Here is a 19,799-nt window from a genome sequence, read left to right on the forward strand (position 1 = left end):
AGTGGGCTTGACAGTGATCAATATGTAATTGATATTTTAAGTTAAAACATAAGATATATTAAGTCAAAAATTGAACAAATCAGTCAATTTAAGAATAGTTTATCTCGCCATATTTTAACTTTTATATTTTTTTGTAAATTTAGCGGAAATTAACTTCCCGGCAACATGACCAGTGATTTGTTTTAAAATCAAGAATCACTGGCTAAGTCACAAGCTGCCACTGCCTAGGTCAATGAATATTTTTGCCGGGGATCTTGGGTGCTGTGCTGTTCAAGGCCTTTAAAATAATCAGTTATTGATTGTCAAAGATTTTCCATGATACTATGAAACTTGTAACATAACTTTCATAAGTAATAATTCCATGTAGTCATATCTGAAAGTATCCATTTTATGATAATTATTTCTCACGTTTGCAACCAGATTAAAGCTTTTATGCAAGCCAACGTTTCGTAAGACTATTTGTCTCCCATCCTCAAGGCTGTGTTATTTAATGGAAGTCCAATTTTAAGCTTTAACCTGGTTGCAAACCCGAGAAATATTCATCAGAAGTATTCACCACGAAAAATTAAATTCGTTTATCCATTTTATGTTTCAAAATGAAGATGCCGCTGGGTCATGGAGTGAACCCCACCAGTTGGAGGAGACACCCATAGTGGAAGCTGTGGGATCCACAGCTGTTGTCTCTGGCTCTGCTTCGGAGCCAAGGCAGGCTGTGGATACCCTACAGTCCCCTATGGGGCCTGGTCCCTCTCCACAGCAGCCAACAGACTGTGTGGGGGGAACCAGAAACACCACAGCACCAAGGGCTCTCACAAGAGCTGAAGCTCATCGAAGGGAGTTGGATGCAAGGTTAGCCAGAATCCACTAAATATAATCTTAAATGTGGTGCGGTAGCTACACTTGAGCTTTAAGTCGACTTCAGCGCCGTGATTGTCTATATCGGGAAACAGTTATGTTGACAGATGAAGATCAAGGAGAGCAATTGGTGATCATGAGATCCAAAGCCACGGTTATTTGAAATAAACTTCCAAACTCGGTGAATTAACCATTTTGGATTTATAAGGTTAAAAGGAAAGACCGATTTCAGTCCCTGAGCATACGCTATTTGGCGAGAGGCGATGGAGCCAGAGGAATTTAGAATTACTAAGCGTGACTTCTTGGAATGACGTATTCATAAAGTAAACGAAAAAACTTATTGTTAGTCAAATTCAACTGCTTTATTAAAACCATTGATGTTAAATTTCAACCTTTAATTCCTCCCACGTCCAATGAAATCGCATTATCTTATCCCCCTCAGCATCCTTAGGACTAAAATTGAAGCCCTGGTTAAGGTTAAATATGCAATGGTTTCAATAGCAGTGTGTGGGATGTTACTAACAATAAGTGCATTCGTTTACGTTATTTTCGATTATGACACCATGGAAAATTAACTGTTTCACCGGATCCTCCGCCGTCGTCTCATTGTCAGTCTTAAAATTCCTTAAAACGTTTCTAAGTTTTATAAATCGTGTTTCACCGTGAGCAACAGGCATATCAATTAGTTTTCACGGAAATAAAACCAACAATAAGATGAGAAACTCCACAAAATAAATTCGTCGATTTAATAGCCCCAACGCTAGAAAGTTAACTAACGAAACAGAACGCTCAATAACCACATCATGGAATACAACACTACGCACAACATAATCAACGGGATGATTCAGGGGTGAGATGGATATAATTATGTGCCATTTACAACACATGAAGAGCTTCAACCGTGCGGAAACAGTTGCCTACGCAATTTAAGTTGGGTTCCAAGATGACTTAAGTGGAGGTGTACTTAAATGAAGCTGGTGACACTTACACTACCACCTTAAACCCATGAGAAGTGAAAATGATCCTTTCCGCCGAAAACGGAATTCCAGCCAATAGAAACTAAGCCACGGGAATTAAAGAACGTGAATAGCGTAGTGGCTCACAAAACCAAAGGACTGAGGTTCGATTCCCGGACCAGGGGATACTTTTCTTGGCAACTCACGTAAATTTCACCGCCGTACACGCATTAGGAAGATGGGCTAAACGAGGATGAACTCCGAATTAAGTCACAAAGTCCCTTTTCATGACAATTCAATAACGCCAGCCAAAAATACTACCCAACAAGAGAAAAAGAACAGGACTCATCGTCACCTCTGATGCGGTTCTAGAGTTACAATATGAAGAGCTCCTGTTCTTATCTTGGCGTCAGAGGCGGATTCAAAGTACCGAATTCAAATGAATTTCCCGCGTGGAACCTCGCTGAGTGACGCAACAGCGATCACGATAACAAGGGCAATCGGTGGGGGGGGGGGGGGTGTTAGTGGGAGGTTTCGGCCGGCCCCCTTCCGTCTTCTATTCTAAACACGCCGCCCGCGGCTCATCTGCGCGAGAGAAAAAAGCGAGGCAGAAGAGAGGAGACAGCAGGCGAGGAAGCAGCCAGCACGAGGCGGAGACACCACCGGCAAACTCAGAAGGTAGGTGGGGGCCACGCGCACGCTTGCGACTAGTGATGAGAGGAACTGTGATTTTCCGATCACTTCGTTACCTGTGACTGCTACTCATCAGTAACGGTGTTTCTTAACTGCGATTGCGATCACCGAGGTGAATCACTCTTAAAAGTCATCGGTGATTTGTGGAGCTGCTATTCCTGCTACTTTGTCCAATTCCAAGGAATCAGCTCTCCCCAAAAGGAACGAATAAACTTTTAGAAAATTGTAAAATTAGGCAAAATATTTTTTTTTGAGGGAATAGTTCTGATTCCGAGTTTAAATTACAATAATTAAGTAAATTTGATGTGGTAAAAGAATTGATTAGGGGCGATCATTTTTATACATATTTATAATCAAAGCATCACGATTCAAAGCTTTAGCTGTATATTTCGTACAGAACCTCTTATTTGTCATAAAAGATGAATAAGACATCCTTATATTACTATATTGGTAGCATCATGGTAGCTGCCGAAGCTAACTTCACCGTATTCACAGTCGCAGTGATTTCGAGTATTTGGTGATTTATCACCGGCAGTGATCGGCTACTTCTCTTCAATCACAGGTGGCGATATATCGCATATCACTTGGTAGCAGTCAGAGCTATCTTCACCGAATCCAGTGATCCAGTCACAGTGATTTCGAGTTTTAAGTCACCGACAGTGACTGCTACTTTTCAGTAACGGTGATTCAATCACAGTTAGCGATATATCGCTCATCACTACTTGCGACCTGTTCACACGCCTCTCATCAACACGGCCGAGTTAACGTCTAAACGCGAATGAATGCACCACGTAACCACCCATATTGCGAGCCAACACCAAACAGAGCCCGATCTCATGTGATTCGTTCACGTTCCAATCCACCTGAATCGTTCACGCATTTGGACATTCACGTATTCATGCAGGTACCATGTCACCGGGCCTTTAGTACAGAATGCGACCGGTAGGATTTCGCGTTTTGGCGTTTGAATGAAGCCCACTCTTCCCCCCGCCGCGTCCCGAGCCTCCCTCCACAGCCGACGAAAACGAATTCACGCGCACGCGACTGCGATGCATCGCATTGGCCACGATCTGCTTGATAACTTATTTGGAAACTTTTTTAACGGGTGTATAGGTATTTTCTGGGAACAAGGCAACGATATTCTCGTAATGTATAGTAATCTATCTACCGATTCGATCAATGTATTTTTCTTCCTCATAGGAAAATCCACTAGGATTGGAAGCATATTAATTGCGTAAGCTTGGTTTCGTTAGTCGTAGGACCCGCCCGCCTATGTGACGGTGCGGGATTCCTCGTCCCTTCCCTTCCTTCCCTATCCCGTCCCAGGAGGCGTCGTCGGGCTCTCATCGGGGCGGCGCCTCCTTCCTTGTTCCCTCCCGTCCTTCCCCTTCTGGGTGCAGAGGAGAAAAGCTAGCCACTGTATAGTAATCTATGACACTGTACATGATATTTCCCACTGTCCCTATCTGGGATTTTTCTTCCTCATAGGAAAATCTCCCCGGGATGGTGGAAGAGAAATTGCGTATGCTTGGTTTCGCCATTTAGTGGGCCCTTTTCGCTCTGTAGCGTTAAGGTATTTTTCCCCGTTCCCTCCCTTCCGCTCCTATCCCCTCCCAGAGGCGTCGGCGGGCTCCAATCGCGGCGGCGCACAGTGGGCTAGAATCGAAAAAAGCTGGCCAAAACCAAAAAATCGATTTTTTTGAGCTAGGAAGTTGAAACTTCGCATACACATTTTCAAATAAATTTTGCATAACTACCCAGATTATTTTGGTCCTGTGTTTTCACTTTAACGATATATGTGAGGTCAAAGTTGAGCAAATTTAGCGAAAAACGACCACCCTCGATTTTTTCTGAAAATTGCCGACTTTATCCTCGTGCAGTAGTTTTATAAATAGTTTTATCGACAAAACTGTTATACCATCTTAATTGACACTTCTTATTCTTTCATTTGAAAGGTTTTTAAAGATTTTGTTTCATCAATAACCATAGATACATAACAAAATGGCGGAGCCTGTTTTCAACCCATTTTTTTACATAAACGTAGAAAAAAAGTAGACACTGTCACCGGCTTACACTAAGTAACTTATATCATGTCGTTCTTTGAAGCTTCTACATTGTGAATCTAAAGTCAAACCTTGCACCAATTTGCAACCCCGAATTTTAAATCGTTTTTTCGAACGCACGGACGACTCCGGTTCTGGCCGGCCGCGGCGGAGAGTACGGCGACGCGGCAAGCGGGTGGATGCAATATGGTCTCATTCACTTTTATGTGTGGATAACAGATATATTAGTGACAGAAAATAATCACCAGAAAGTAAAATTTATAAATATTGCTACGAATGACTCTCATTATGCAATCGCTGGGCACTACAAGAGGTGCACTGAAAGGTTTCTTTCTTTGAGTGCATTCCATGGAGAATGGACTTAAATCGCGTTCTTAAAGTGGGGAAACGGACTCTTTTACTAACTAATAAACTTTTTAAAAATAACAGTTAATATATTCCTTAAACGTGATGGAAAATGGCTCAATACAGTACTTGATTTTGCCGAATTTTGCCAAATCAAGTACTGTCTTGGTGCTTGAAGAGTTCATTATTCTTATTTAGTTTATATTCTTGATTTAAAGCAATTAATAACTATTCCTTATGCAGCACAATTTACATGTTGCTCTAGTTTAGCCAGTGCAGATGGACGTCAATTCATGTTTTCAGGGTTGTATCGAAAGAACGAATAGGAGGAAACCTAATGCAAAAGGAAGATACAGTGACCATCCTCGGAGGCAAGAAGAACTCTTGCCAAGTGGATAAAATGCAACCCCGAATATTATGTTATGTCAGATTAAGAGGCCCTCTCAATAAGTAATTGTGTCCATGCAGCTCACCAAATTTCGGTGCAAGAATCTTCGAAAATCTAAAATGCCAGGGATATAATATTAACCCCAGCGATGAGAGAGTGACGCGAGCATATGATTTCATTTACCCGAGTGAAATTATTGTAGCAGAGGTTATATAAGAAGTTTCCAAAAATGGTTCTGTTCTCTTACTGCGACTCGAATCTTAACGTGAATTTCCACAGATCCTAGTTTCACGTCGCATATAAAGTGCACTTTAATTTGCAAACACGGCTTTGATAGCAGTGAGGACATGCGAAATATAATTGCACGTGGGAACGAGGGCCTATGTATCATGAGTTATTGCTCTTGAGCACCTTTGTGCCTTCTTGTTTAGGTAAAAATGCTGTTCGTTAGGCGAAGCATGAAACAGGCACGAGTATTCAAAAGTCATCACAATTATTCTAGATTTCCTCTGCAAATAATTTAATTTTCTCTCTCTCTCTCTCACTGACGCTTTAAATACAATTATGGTATGCCACCAACCGTGCATAAGGTCTTTATTCAAGGAGCTGACATTGCAACAGAGTCCATTCTTAATTGCGACAACTGACAGGGGAAGCAATATAGGCACGATATAAGGACGTGAGAAGGTTCCGTGAACGGTTGACTAGAAAAATGGCACGAGTGGCCACAAATAGGGATTTATTTCGAAGACAACTCCTAATGTCATAACTGATAATGGCAAAAATTATGCCAATTAAACTGGAGGAAACACACAGCTTACCGAACAATGTAATGGATCTGTTTTTGAAAAAGGAAAACAATGCTTTAGCTCAGACAGTGAAAGTGATAAAAACTCGTCAGATAGTGAATGAAAAACAGTAACCTTTTATTGCTGACAGTGCTAATTGCAGAATGTTAGTTGGTAAAAGCGTAAATTGTGTTGCTTTTGTTTATGTTATGTTTGTATGGCAAAAATTTTCCTGAAAAATAACCATTTTGTCAGCAGCGCAGTTCATTAAGAATAATGACGTTGATATATAGGTAAGAGATTTAAATCAATACTTTATATTGAGCATAAGACATAGATTAAAATGAACTGTTAATCTTAGAAAGAATACATTATTCGATGTGAGTAATATGCCTTCCGAAGCTTTTAAAGCTAAAAGGAGTTCAAACCAAAAACAAGTTCGAAGGACTCGGCACTACAACATTACTATAAAACGACCGTTGTCCGAAGGCCTTTAAATATGTATGGCAGGTTAGGAAGTGGAGGCCATGGATCATCGAGGGCTCTTGCCTAGAAATAATATCTTGTTAGTTAATAAAAGAGTCCGTTTCCCCACTTTAAGAACGCGATTTAAGTCCATTCTCCATGGAATGCACTCAAAGAAAGAAACCTTTCAGTGCACCTCTTGTAGTGCCCAGCGATTGCATAATGAGAGTCATTCGTAGCAATATTTATAAATTTTACTTTCTGGTGATTATTTTCTGTCACTAATATATCTGTTATCCACACATAAAAGTGAATGAGACCATATTGCATCCACCCGCTTGCCGCGTCGCCGTACTCTCCGCCGCGGCCGGCCAGAACCGGAGTCGTCCGTGCGTTCGAAAAAACGATTTAAAATTCGGGGTTGCAAATTGGTGCAAGGTTTGACTTTAGATTCACAATGTAGAAGCTTCAAAGAACGACATGATATAAGTTACTTAGTGTAAGCCGGTGACAGTGTCTACTTTTTTTCTACGTTTATGTAAAAAAATGGGTTGAAAACAGGCTCCGCCATTTTGTTATGTATCTATGGTTATTGATGAAACAAAATCTTTAAAAACCTTTCAAATGAAAGAATAAGAAGTGTCAATTAAGATGGTATAACAGTTTTGTCGATAAAACTATTTATAAAACTACTGCACGAGGATAAAGTCGGCAATTTTCAGAAAAAATCGAGGGTGGTCGTTTTTCGCTAAATTTGCTCAACTTTGACCTCACATATATCGTTAAAGTGAAAACACAGGACCAAAATAATCTGGGTAGTTATGCAAAATTTATTTGAAAATGTGTATGCGAAGTTTCAACTTCCTAGCTCAAAAAAATCGATTTTGTGGTTTTGGCCAGCTTTTTTCGATTCTAGCCCACTGTGCGGCGCCTCTATCCTTTTTCCTTCCTCTCCAGCCCCTCCCCGGGTGATCGGGCGGATCAAGCCACGGGCTTGGGTCCCGGCCCCGGTGGTTGTATCCTCGAAGGGCTCCCCTGAGCCCTCACTGGTTGTACATGATATTGTGCACCACTGTTTTTGGAAATTTTACCTTGTGAAATGGAAATACTCAGGAAAATGATTTAATGATTCTTCCATTCTTCATTTGCACAGAGCCTAACAAGAGTGATGGACAAACAAACGAAATGAGAACGCCTGAAGCAACCAACGAAACCGAAGCTTTCACGCCAGACAATTTATCACTAGTATGAGGCCGTTTCGCGTCGTGGGGGAGATATGCACGCACGCAACGTATTTCACTTTCTTCATTGGTTTCAGTAGTTCCCAGCCAATGGCTGTCTACTACTTGTTTCATTATTTTTGGTTTCTGGCTATTTGTGAGTCATGGCAATTCTGTTTATTGGTTAATTAGGGGAAAGGGATATGGGACGAAAGGAAGGCGGTTTTTGGGAGTTTGTGCTTGGTTTTTTCAGGTAGGTTATAAACCCAGGGATGAGCGATCAGTTCGTCGTTTGTTTGCGGCAGTGATTTTGCAAATTTATGGAGAGAGCTCTTTAAACAATGCTGCAGTGGGGTGATCTTTGCGGTTTCAACCGGTTGGGTAACCAAAGGAGCAGATGCTGCGCGTCGACAGAAAGCGAATCGAATGCGCGCAGTGTCAATATTTGGGCCGAATGCGAGCGCGCCGAGACATCCATCACTGCGTCAGCACAACCACCAGGCCTAATTCCGACACTACGAACCCGTTATCAATTCGAACTTCTTTGTTGCATCCGCAGCGTCCTGCATATGAAATGGGATGACTTTCTGCAAATTTCGAGATGGTTATAACATGTTTTCAAAGTTTTCGCTTAATTTATGCCACTGAGATGCAGGAAAGTGATTTCTGAACAGAATATGATTATCAGCGGAACTGCCTACGTACTCAAACGTCAAGAAACGCACTGAAAACCAGAGAAACACGAAGATTAAATGGTGATCATAATTTAATAGTACAATAAATGTAGCAGTGGTTATCATAGATTAAATCCTTGATATGGGCAAAAGCCATGGTAGGGAAGCCTAACTTAGTTTGAAGGACATTCCATGACACTTTTTACTTAACATAGTTATAATATCGAAAAAATAAAGGAATCGCGATAACAGATAGGTAACAAATTAAAATGATTCAGATTAAAAATTGTCCTCAATTGGGTCGCCCGCTTAATTTGTCCTCACAACACAGGATTTCAATCGACTGCCATTTGTTAATTTTCTGCTCTTCAACTAACACAAAATTTGGGTTTGTCTAAAAGGATTTGATAAGTAATCGATTCCGTTTAAGGATATTCGTGTGAATGAAATTTAATCCATCAGATTAACATGATGTATGTTCCACTGCAATGTAAACTGATATTAAAAATCTATTTGATGCGTGGTAATTTTCTTGCGCATAATGTTCACCCTAAATTACATTACATATAAAATTTATCGCAATAATTTTGTGATGGAAAAAAATTTAGTTTTAAACAGATCAATTGAATAATATCTACCTGCAGTGATATCCACGTACAAATTATGATGAGGCCGAGTTGTTCGAGTGATGAATTGTGAGGTCCTGTTTTCAGTTTTCCGATATAAAATATTTTGCCACATGTAAATTATTATTATTTTTTTGACGTTATAAGACATGCGTCGACCAATCTGCAGTTCAGTTTCAACGAGTCGTTCTCACTCCAATGTTGAGTGGAACCACAAGTAGGTTTAAATCGCCTAATAGGGTAGTTTCCTTCATCAAAGAAAACGAAAGGCATTGATTGCGATTCGTTACCCGCCATTACTGTATTCATAATATACAAATTAATTCGTTTTAGAAATACCGGTTTAGACGAATGGCAATGGTCAATTTTTTCCTCATTTGAAAAGGCCAGATTGGCACCCATGCGATGCCACTCCACGTGACGTCACAGAGACCTAGTTTCTTTACGAATAGATAGGAGTTATATTTCGTCTGAGATTACCAATTCATGCATGAGGCACAGAGCTCAGGGTAACATGTCTTAATAATCACTTGTTAAAACTGGCTAAGGCCGGAAAGTTTCCTGTGTTTGATAAGGTATTAATAATTCTTATTTAAGCCAAGCGCTACCAGCTAGCAGGGTACTCAGCTACCCGCTAGCAGCCTGCGTCGTATCAGCGCTCAAGCCTCCCTCAAGGTCTCCTCACAGGGCGGCAGCGGGAACGAGAAATACGTCACACGGAGAGATTTCCCGGCATTCATACTTAGCCGTCGCGTTTTCGCGCGCTTGAAATTTTTCACATTTCATTCAATCGCGAAAAATAGATATCGTCATTTAAAAATCTAAAAGCGTGAAATACGTACTCCAGGAGTAATAATCTTTCGATTTAGGCAATAAAAAAATAATAGGAAACCACCCTATTCATGGTGGTGGGCCTGGGGGTGGTGCCCTGCTGCTGCTGGCTGAGGTAAATCCCTTTCTTCTCACTTGGAATCCTTCGCTGCGTGGTGCTCGATTGATTGGTATAGCCCCGTGAGCGATTGGTGTTAATCAAGAAAGGGGCTATATTGCTGATCAGAACCTTGGCACAAATATCAGCTTGGTCTGGAGTGAGCTCTGCCCTCAACCACACAACCTTTGGGATGAATTACAGAGTGAAAGTAAAAAAAGTTGAGAGTAAGTGGTCTTTAAGTCTCTCCATTGCGGGAGAATCTTCGTTGTTGGAGCAATATGAATCCTTGATAAAAAGAAGAACACAATGGTAATTTCCACACTTTTAATGTCACAACTCAGCAACCGACCATGGTTTCAACACGTAAGTGTCATTTTCAAGGTGAAAAAAACCAGTACTCTCTCTGTATATATACCCAGGCCAAGGTAGGAGGTGGGGGCATATGGAATTAGGTGAGTGGGATGGGAAACGGTTTTGGTGAACAAGTGAGTGAAGGACGAAAACATACATCGAGAGGATCGGAGTGAAGGTCAGGGTTTTGACGCCATGGGGATGCATTTTTAACAAAGGAGATTCATTACAACATAAAACATCATTACAAAGTCCATCCGGGCTATTGGCAATTTCGAATTTTTCCATAAAATCTAGTTTAAGCCCTTTGTCAATACAATGTAAAATATGTACGTCAAAATTGCTAAAATGGTTACAGAGGCATAAATGATTAGCGAAACAAGATTTCCCGTCATTGTATATAAAACTTCTTCTATGTTCCTTCACTCTGTCTTTGAACCTTCTTCCTTCACCTTGAAAATGACACGTGTTAAAACCATGGTCGGTTGCTGAGTTGTGACATTAAAAGTGTGGAAATTACCATTGTGTTCTTCTTTTTATCATGGATATAAAGAATTTCCACAAAATCGAGCCGGATAAGATTTTATATATTTTGAATCCTGTTCGGCGACTACATATCCTTATTCGAAGAGGATTTTCCAAGCACCATTTGGAACAGGAATGGCCCGATTAATATTCATGGACACACCCGAAACGTGACGGAGAGGGAATTGTCCGAAACGGCAGCCATGTCGTTTCCGCTTTCTCTGCCTCTCCAATGATCCGTTCGTCGGCGAGTGGAAGCTAAAATAACGCCCAGCAAATTAAACCGAATATCTCTATAAAATATTTCGTTTTTTACCGAATCACTGAATAATTATCTTTCACGTAAACGAAGCTCACTTTATTTGAGTTTAATTTAATACTAGATTTAAATTCATTATCAATAATACCAAACTGAGATATCGTAACCTGAGGAGGTCAAAGTTTGATGCTTTAGTTCAAAACATGCAGTGGATGGAATTGGTTTAATTAGCTGCCTACTTTGCAGCTACCATGAGCTCGATATATGATGCTGTTTTCAGGTCCACGTGAGGCGTAGACTGCGTTCAGAAACGATGGTGAGTGTATGATCATCAACAAAGTTTCCTTTCTCCGTTGTCCGTGTCCACGCAATGCACTTCACGGTCGACTGATAGATTGCAGTTTAAGATAGGGTCTAACAAAGGAGTCCTGTCCTATGATTTTCAGCAAAACCGCAATAAGTTTTTCAGTCAATGCAAATTCTGTGAATTTGATCTCAGAAAATGAATTGAACTTCGAGCATGCTGCAATGTTTTTGGACTCATTTAAACAAAATAAGGCGTCACCTATTCGGACAAATACTGAAATGATACTCTTGGAGTTCAATCCCTCCCCAAAAATGATCGGGAGGTACTACCTAGGCATGGGTGGTACTTGAAAAAGTACCGGTATTTTTGTGATGAGTATTAAAAAGCAATAATATTACTCTCCCGGTATTACCGGCGAAAAAATACCGGTATACCGGTACTTTCATAGTTGATGAAATATGTTAATAAGTTGAGATTTAACGCTTGTCTTACCATAATTATCCGGTATTTCGGCAAAATAGAGAACATACAGAAAGAAAACACTGAAAAAATCATTAACTGGATTTACGAACTCACGAAAAAATAGCGGAAAAATACATGGTGAGAATAAGGGTGAAAGCGATGGAGTTTTTAAAGGCAATGATTTTGCTGCATACCATTAAATTTTGGTGTTTTCCTGGCGTATATGAAGTGTGAAGTTCTCTCGGGATCCTTGTCAGATTCTACGTTTGGTCATGGTATATTTACAATCTCCTTGGAAATGGCCTACTTCGCTTGATATATTATCAATACTCAATTGTTTAATTAGCTGGGTAGGTAGTTCATTGATAACACATAAGATGGCAGCGGTGTCGAAGTACCGGTATCTCTAGTACCGATACTCCGGTAGTACCGCTAAAAAAATACTGGACGGTACTACCGAAGTAGAAAAGAAAATAGTACTCGGTACTTCCGAATACCGGTATTTTTTGCCCATGCCTAATACTTTCTAGATGTACTGCCTAGTGAACCCCACCATATTTTTTTCTGGCTGAGTCCATGAGCGGCGAAGAGGGTTTTAGCTAATATCGGTGAGATTCATGCGTATGTTTCCGCGGCGTTGTTCACGATGACTGCTAATTTTCGGGTTCTCCAACCGCGTCTGTCGTTTACGGATGACAACAGTTTCGAAAGCCATCCTGCTTTCGTCTCCAGGTCGAAGGTGAGAAGTTTTAATATAATATCCACGTCCTGATCGCGTCGAAGGCGCGATTTCATGCTGTACCGGAGAGCGTTGGCTCACCCCAACCAGCCAGTTAACAAACAGTTAATTTTAAAAAATCTCACGCATTAAGGCTCCCGGATACCTAGTCCAAAAACTACGCTGCAGACGTTTGGGCAGATTCGTCTGAGGCCTCTGTTATTCTATGCACATAACATTTGAATGTTTATTTACGAAGAAGAAACATCGATATTTAAAAAGATTGTCGTAATTTTTCATTTCTCGTTTTCCATACTGCAATATTGACCACGGAAAAACACTAAATTCGGCAAAATTGGCTGCCTGCTACGGCGTGTATAATGACGGAACGGAAAATGTTTTACAGTCTTTTTAAACGATAATCCTTTATCTTCATATTAATCCATAGCATTTTAATATACTCCTCATAATAGCGACACAAAGTCAATTTATGCGAGCCTTTGCACGCTATTTTTGCGTTCTCCACGGCGGCGACATTCTCCCGTTCACATCGCCCTCAGCCACTGAGCGAGTCTCATCGTGGCAGTGGAAGGGGACAACGCTTGCATGGAGTCTCTTGCCTTCAGTTCGCCGGCAGCCGCCGAGCTACCGGGTATGGCGGGAGAGAAGTCTGTGTCATTGCTCTTTGCCGCGTGAGGGTCGCTCTTGTATGTGTGATGCGTGCTTCGGAGCCGAATTTTAATCTTGTCCAACAACACGCTCAAGGACATGAATTGTTTCACGGTAGGAGCGCAGAACGCCACGTACTATTTAACAATACATGACCTTATTGCCAAAATACTGTCTTACCATGATGATTTTCCCCTGAATCTTTTGTTCCGATGTAATTACAAATAAAAACATATCAATACAACCAAGATGCATTTCCCACATTGCATGCGAGGAGATATACTTCGTACATTTGCTATTGGTAATGCCGGTTTATTCTCAGCGGGGAGGATTGCTACAAATGACCCTGGTCGGTTTATATCCGCTTCAGTACTGCATTGTACCCTGATACATCAGTTCATTTCGAGATTAAAAGTTTCCTCTCATCGGTGCAATCTTCCTTGCCATAATTTTATACGAAAAATAAGATAAATTACATTAATTCTGCAAAAAATGAAAGATTAGCTTTATATTTATGAGTCTCGAATGTTTATTTTTAAGAAATTCATTAGTTTAAATGCCTAAAATTATGTAACAAATATAATTCTTGATAGCTCGAGTCACGTCATGGATTACGCATCGTGTACCAGCGTGCAGATTTACATCCGTGTGTTCTATCACCGAAATTTTCAATTTTTTGTAATTGAAGTTTATTATAACGTGCAAGTCAAGAACTCATGGACAACTTGTACTATGCATGATGCATGGAAACATGTTTGCTTAATTCATAAAAAACTTGCTAATTCTAAATTGGTAATTGTAATAAAAAATGCTAATTCTGCGGTGTATGCATTTGTCAATTGCCAGGAAAATATTTAAGACATCGGTCTCTTACAACCCACGCTTGCACTCTACGGTCCCTAAAATAGAATTTTTCTTGGCTTCTTTTTTGTCTATTTGATCAATTGAGACGGAAACTTAGATGAGTAAGTTATAATGCAAAAGATATGGCAGCATTTTCGAATTCGTAATTCCTACATACAGGGTAATGGTCTAATTTTTCTGTGGAATGAGTGTCGTTTTTTGGAAACTTAAAAAGAGATGAAATAATTTAGGACTAGTTTTGTGTCTCTCATTATTTTAAACTTAAACAGAATGTCATATCGCACACTATTTAATTGATTCAGGGATCCATAATTTTTGAAAGAGGTAACAGGATGCACGAATGAGGAAAGGATTCCGCACTCGCGTCATCGCAATCCACGCAACACCGCATATTTTGATATTTTGCAGCATAAAAATGCGATAATTTGATTCTCTTCCACCCACTGTCCTATTCGTCTCTCGTCAATCCTTAGACCCTTGGTTTTTACTACAATTTCGCTCGCAGTTTCATCATTATCAACTAAGCCTTATAAACCGAAAAAATAGGCATTAGTTTCAAATTATGTTACATTTTCATGGGTATCGAGTGAAGGACCTCTGGTTAAATTAGAATGAAATCACTATGGCAAATGCTTATTTCTTTTATCGGAATAATCTTATATTTCCCTTGGATTGGAACTGCCCGAAGAATTTTTAAATCTGGGATAGAAGTCATTAGAATATATGCTTGCACTGGACGCTTCCTCAGAGACGATACAAGTTCAAATCACGCAAGTTCTAAAACAGGGTAGCTAATATGAGCGTATCTTGAACCACTCGTTCACATCTTAGAGTGTAATAACTCTATGGTTCTCAAGCGTAGCTCGTGAATCTTTACGAACCGCATAAATAATAAATTAACCAATTTATTTTTATTTATACGTGGAATTATCAATAAAAGCACATTTAACATTTTAAATAAATAAGGATAAAGTAGTAATCCCATTTAGGCCTTGCCTGTAGGATACCTCAACACAAATGACAATACGAATTGAAAAAATTAGTAATATGAGACCAGATAGAAATATAATAAATGCTTGAAAAAATAGCATTTTTTTATTAAATCTCAACCTGTCGTGCAAAAAAATAAATTGAGCATTAAACGCACTATTATCAAATTATTTTATTTGGATTTTCTACATTAAGTTACCATATATCTTATCTTTTCAAAAAAAAGATGTTAAACCATTTGATCCTCTTATACTTTCTGACTATCAAGAAAATAATTTTGTCTTACATAGATAAATGAGTGTTTGAACGGTTAAATTTGGCGTCGGCAAAATATAAATTTTTGTAGATCTTAAGTTTAATAAATTGGTTTCAGGTTCTTCTTTAGGTTTACATCCACTTATGGGGTAGAAAGTTTGAATACTTTGAAAAGGTAATGATGGTAAAGGGAGAACTGTAAATCTACAAATATAGGGAAGGATGGTTCAAATTATATTTTATAGCAATCAGTCTATTGCTTTTTGTAGAACATCCGATTGCTCAGATTTTAATACCCCTCCCCAGCAGGTTATCAAGTTGTTTAATTATGATTGCACTTACACATTATGAATAGTTTTAATAAATTGTGGGTAACATTTATTGCGAAGGGAGTAAAACGTCGCGAGGATAAATTTAAATTTCCTAGAATTTTGGTTAACTTAATTATGACTTAAGTCTTCTTATGAGTAATCCTCATGCCATATTCATCACATCTCTTGTCTAATGCATCCACTATAGACTTTTGAAGTTAACTTTTCTCTCTACCATAACATATATCCACCACAATATTTATGTGGGATGGGAGGTGGCATACATTCTACCAGCACCATATGGGCAATTTCTGCGTCAGATTTTGTTTTGTTGGTTTGCGGAGTATCTTCTAGATCTGTATTTGTAGCATCTCTGGAGTCACTGTTAATATTATCAATTTGTTCATTACCATATATTACAATGATGCTCGCTGTGAGAAATATAAAAATGTTGAGTTATCAGTGCCAGCAATAAAATAAGTTTCGGACAAGGGTGCTATACCACTTCACCAATGCTTTCTTCATGAAAAAAATATGCTTTCTTTTATTTGCTTTTCACTTTTATACCATACTTTTTCATATGTTAATGCAATTTGCATGGCGCTACTCTGTAAAGAAAACTTTTAAATCCCTTTTCAAATGCAATTCCCGGCAGAAGTCTTTCTGGTAAAAACTAACGAAGCATAACATATCTATCGCAAAAAATTAATTTTATAATTTTTTTTACTATTTTACTTTTATAAAATGCTACAGATAAATTGACTAATAAGTATCGATGCACGACGGACTCAATCATTTTGGCTATTTTCAGGCGGTGTATCGTTGGAGGACGTTGTTGCCAATGTTAGAATGGGCGTGAATGTTCACATAATCTATTCACGCATGAAAAGTAAATTGATAAAATTGTTAAAAAGTTATTTTATTGGTGAATATGTTCCTTTGTTCTTCGGGAGATTCTGGAGACGATTACTTATTCAACCAAAGCTTTCAGTTCGAGACGTGAGTAAAAAAAATATAGCGTTAAAAAGATGCTTTTTGCGGCGTATTTACTGCAAATATTGGCTTCGCAGGTAAATCGACGAAATTGTGTATGGGAAGGTGCACATGTTTTATTAATAATAATAGCGTATAAATAAAATTCTAGAGTAAGGAAGGGCTGCCAGAGGTGGAAGACCAAGTGGCAACATCAATGAACACACAAACATCAAGTCAGTCTTCCGCCGCCTACGACCTAAGGCCCAGTGATGTGAACGAGCGGTTCAATTGTTTCCAAGTAAGCTTCCGCGGAAATTATGATGATATCTGGTGATTTTCCGGGTATTCTTCCGCGTTTATCCATTTTTAGGACAATATTTCCCCTACATTTCAGTTGGCTTCCTCAGGTCCACTGAAAAGATGGTAGTCCCATATGTCGTGTATGAGTGTGTTGTCTATTGTATTTAGTGATTTTTCAAATTTGTCCTTTAGGTTGGTTAGGTGTTGGGAGAGGGGAGGAATTTTTAGGTTATTGGCGATATAGTCATTTCTGACGAACCGTGGTGCATCAACAATTCGTCTGAGTATCTTGTTTTGGATGACGTATAGTTTGTTTAGATTGGAGTATGAAGTCCCTGCCCATGCTGGGTAGCTGTACGTGAGAAGAGGGCGTAACATGGCAAGGTAGATTGTTCTTTAGGTGTCGAGTTTCATTCGGCTTCTTCTGTTGAGCAGTGGGTTGAGGGAATTGGTTGCTGCTTGTGTCTTATTGGTGACGTAAGCTATATGATTGTTCCAAGAGAGCTTTGGATCCAGCATTATTCCTAGGAATTTTACCTCCTTGGAATCAGGGATTTCTTCAGTTCCATAGTAGGTTTTTGTGGTGTTTTTATATTTCGCTTTTCTGGCGAAAGTTATGGCGCTGCATTTACTGGCGTTTATGTTTAGCTTCCAGTTGTCCATCCACTTTTTAACATCATGGAGGTGTTCTTGGACGTATTTGGCTGCGACGTTTGGGTTTTGGGTTTGGGTGGGGAGCACGCGGAGTTGACTGGTACATAGAAGGAGCGGTTTGATAAGAAAGAGAGGAGCAATTTTTGGATGTAGGTGGATATCGGGAGGTTGGAGAGTTTGAGGATTATTCCGGAGTGCCAGACTCGGTCAAAGGCTTTTGCAGGTCCAAGAACACCCCATGCGTTTGTTTGTTGATATTGAAGCCAAAGGATATGTATTCCACAAGGCGAGTGATTTGATGCGTAGTTGCATGGTGCTGTCGGAAGCCGGTTTGTTCATTTCGGAGGAGTTTTGCGTCTTCTATTTCGGGGTTTAATCGGGCTAGGTTAGTTCTTTCTAGGATTTTACCTAGGCAGTTGAGTAGGCTAATTGGCCGGTAGTTATTTGGGTCGTTTTGGGGCTTGCCAGGTTTTGGGATCATGATGATTTTGGCTGCGCGCCAAGGTTGAGGGAAGTGGGAAAGTAGGTAGCAGGCGTTTAACAGATTTCTAAGGTGAGTGTAGGAGAGCGCGGTCGACTGCTCAGGGCATGGACTCTTGGGGGAAACCCAAGAGGTGGGGGCGTGAAGCCCTCAACGGAAAAAAGGCTTTCGGGCCCGTTGTAAAAGAGAGAGAATAAAGGAGTTGTGGTTTGAACCTCGAAGTGAGCGAACGTTATTTTGAATATCCTTCTCCAGCGAACCGGCGCTACATTGGCGCAGTCGGTAGGATTGTGTTCTCGATCCTGAGATTTTGCGTGCGGTTCGGCGGCGGCAGCCATGGCGGGTATGGTGATGCCGGAGAAGTTTAGTGGTGCGGAGGAGTGGGAAGACTGGGTCTTCCAATTTTAGACAGTGGCGGAAATAAATAAATGGCCTGAGGAGCAGAAGACGCTCTACCTGAGACTCTGCCTCACAGGAAACGCTCTCTCGGCGTTTCGTGATCTGCCGGAGGAAAACAGAGGGAGCTATGAAAAGGCGCGGGAGGCGTTGGGGCGGCGCTTCAACCCAAGGGAAGCGAGCGAGAAGGAGAAGGCGCGATTCGTCCAAAGGGCGCGCAACCCCGGAGAAGACATCGCCGCCTTTGCCACGGACCTCGGGCGCCTTGCTCGGCGCGCATACCCTTCCTGGCCCGAGGATGCGAGAAAGGCCGTAGTGCGCGACCGCTTCCTCGATGGGCTCGACGGGAACATTCGGGTGTGGGTGAAGCAGGCGAGACCTGCTAGCCTCGAGGAAGCAATCGGCGTTGCAATCGAGATGGAGGCAATCCATTTCGCCGAGTCATCCACCAGGGGAGTGAATGCGTTGGCGCCGGCGACGCTCGTCAGGTCACAGGATATCGGTGTGGGGAGTCGAGGGTGTGGTCGCGAGGACAGAGTGGAGGCCGCGTTGACACAGAACTCAGAGACAATGAGAGAGGTGTTGCAATTTCTACGAGGGATGGTTATGTCGAGTGGTGAGGACCACGACCCCGCTCCCGCTCCGGAGAGGCGGCGCCCTAATTCCAGTGTGAGGCGCAGAGATCGGCCGCGCTGTTGGATGTGCGGCGAGGAGGGCCATCTGAGGGCCGAATGCCCACGGCTTTCCTTCTCGGGAAACGATGGGAGGCCGAGGAGACGGTAACCTTCTCGGCCGCAGACGGAAAAGGAAACCGAGACACTACTTCACCGCCCGAGGGCGTCGGAGGACGCGGAGTTAAGGAAATTTGGACAATTTTGTCCGAGTCAGTGCCCCTGGTGCGCGGATCCGTTTCGGGGATCCCCGTCGAGATACTAATAGACACGGGAGCGGCAGTGTCATTGATATCGGAAGAAATATGGAGCCGCACCGAAAATTCGGGGAAAATCATAACAGACAATGTGACACTAATAACGGCGAATGGGGAGCCATTACGGGTGCTTGGGAAGGGTGAAGTGATACTTCAGATCGGAGGGGAAGAGTTCTCTCATGATGTGCTCATCGCCCCGCGCCTATCGAAGGGATGCCTCCTGGGTGCCGATTTTCTGCGAGCACATCAGTGTGACGTGGTTTTTTCCCGGAATTGCATTCTTCTCCGCGGAAAAGCGGTGCCTTTTCTTACAAGTGAGGGAAAGTGCGAGTGGGGCTGCGCAGTGACGT

The 19,799-nt window shown here is 41.2% G+C and overlaps 1 protein-coding gene across 1 annotated transcript in view; it reads left to right on the top strand.

Moving 5' to 3' along the window:
• The first annotated feature begins 2,391 nt into the window (after window positions 1-2,391).
• The window catches only part of LOC124162484, a 70,390-nt gene continuing 52,982 nt past the window's right edge, over window positions 2,392-19,799 (top strand). Inside the window, exon 1 of the mRNA XM_046539037.1 lies at window positions 2,392-2,489. The gene's annotated coding sequence lies outside the window, so the exon portion shown is untranslated. The remainder of the gene's footprint in view (window positions 2,490-19,799) is intronic.

Source organism: Ischnura elegans, chromosome 7 (assembly GCF_921293095.1).
Source record: "Ischnura elegans chromosome 7, ioIscEleg1.1, whole genome shotgun sequence".
NCBI lineage: Eukaryota > Metazoa > Arthropoda > Insecta > Odonata > Coenagrionidae > Ischnura > Ischnura elegans.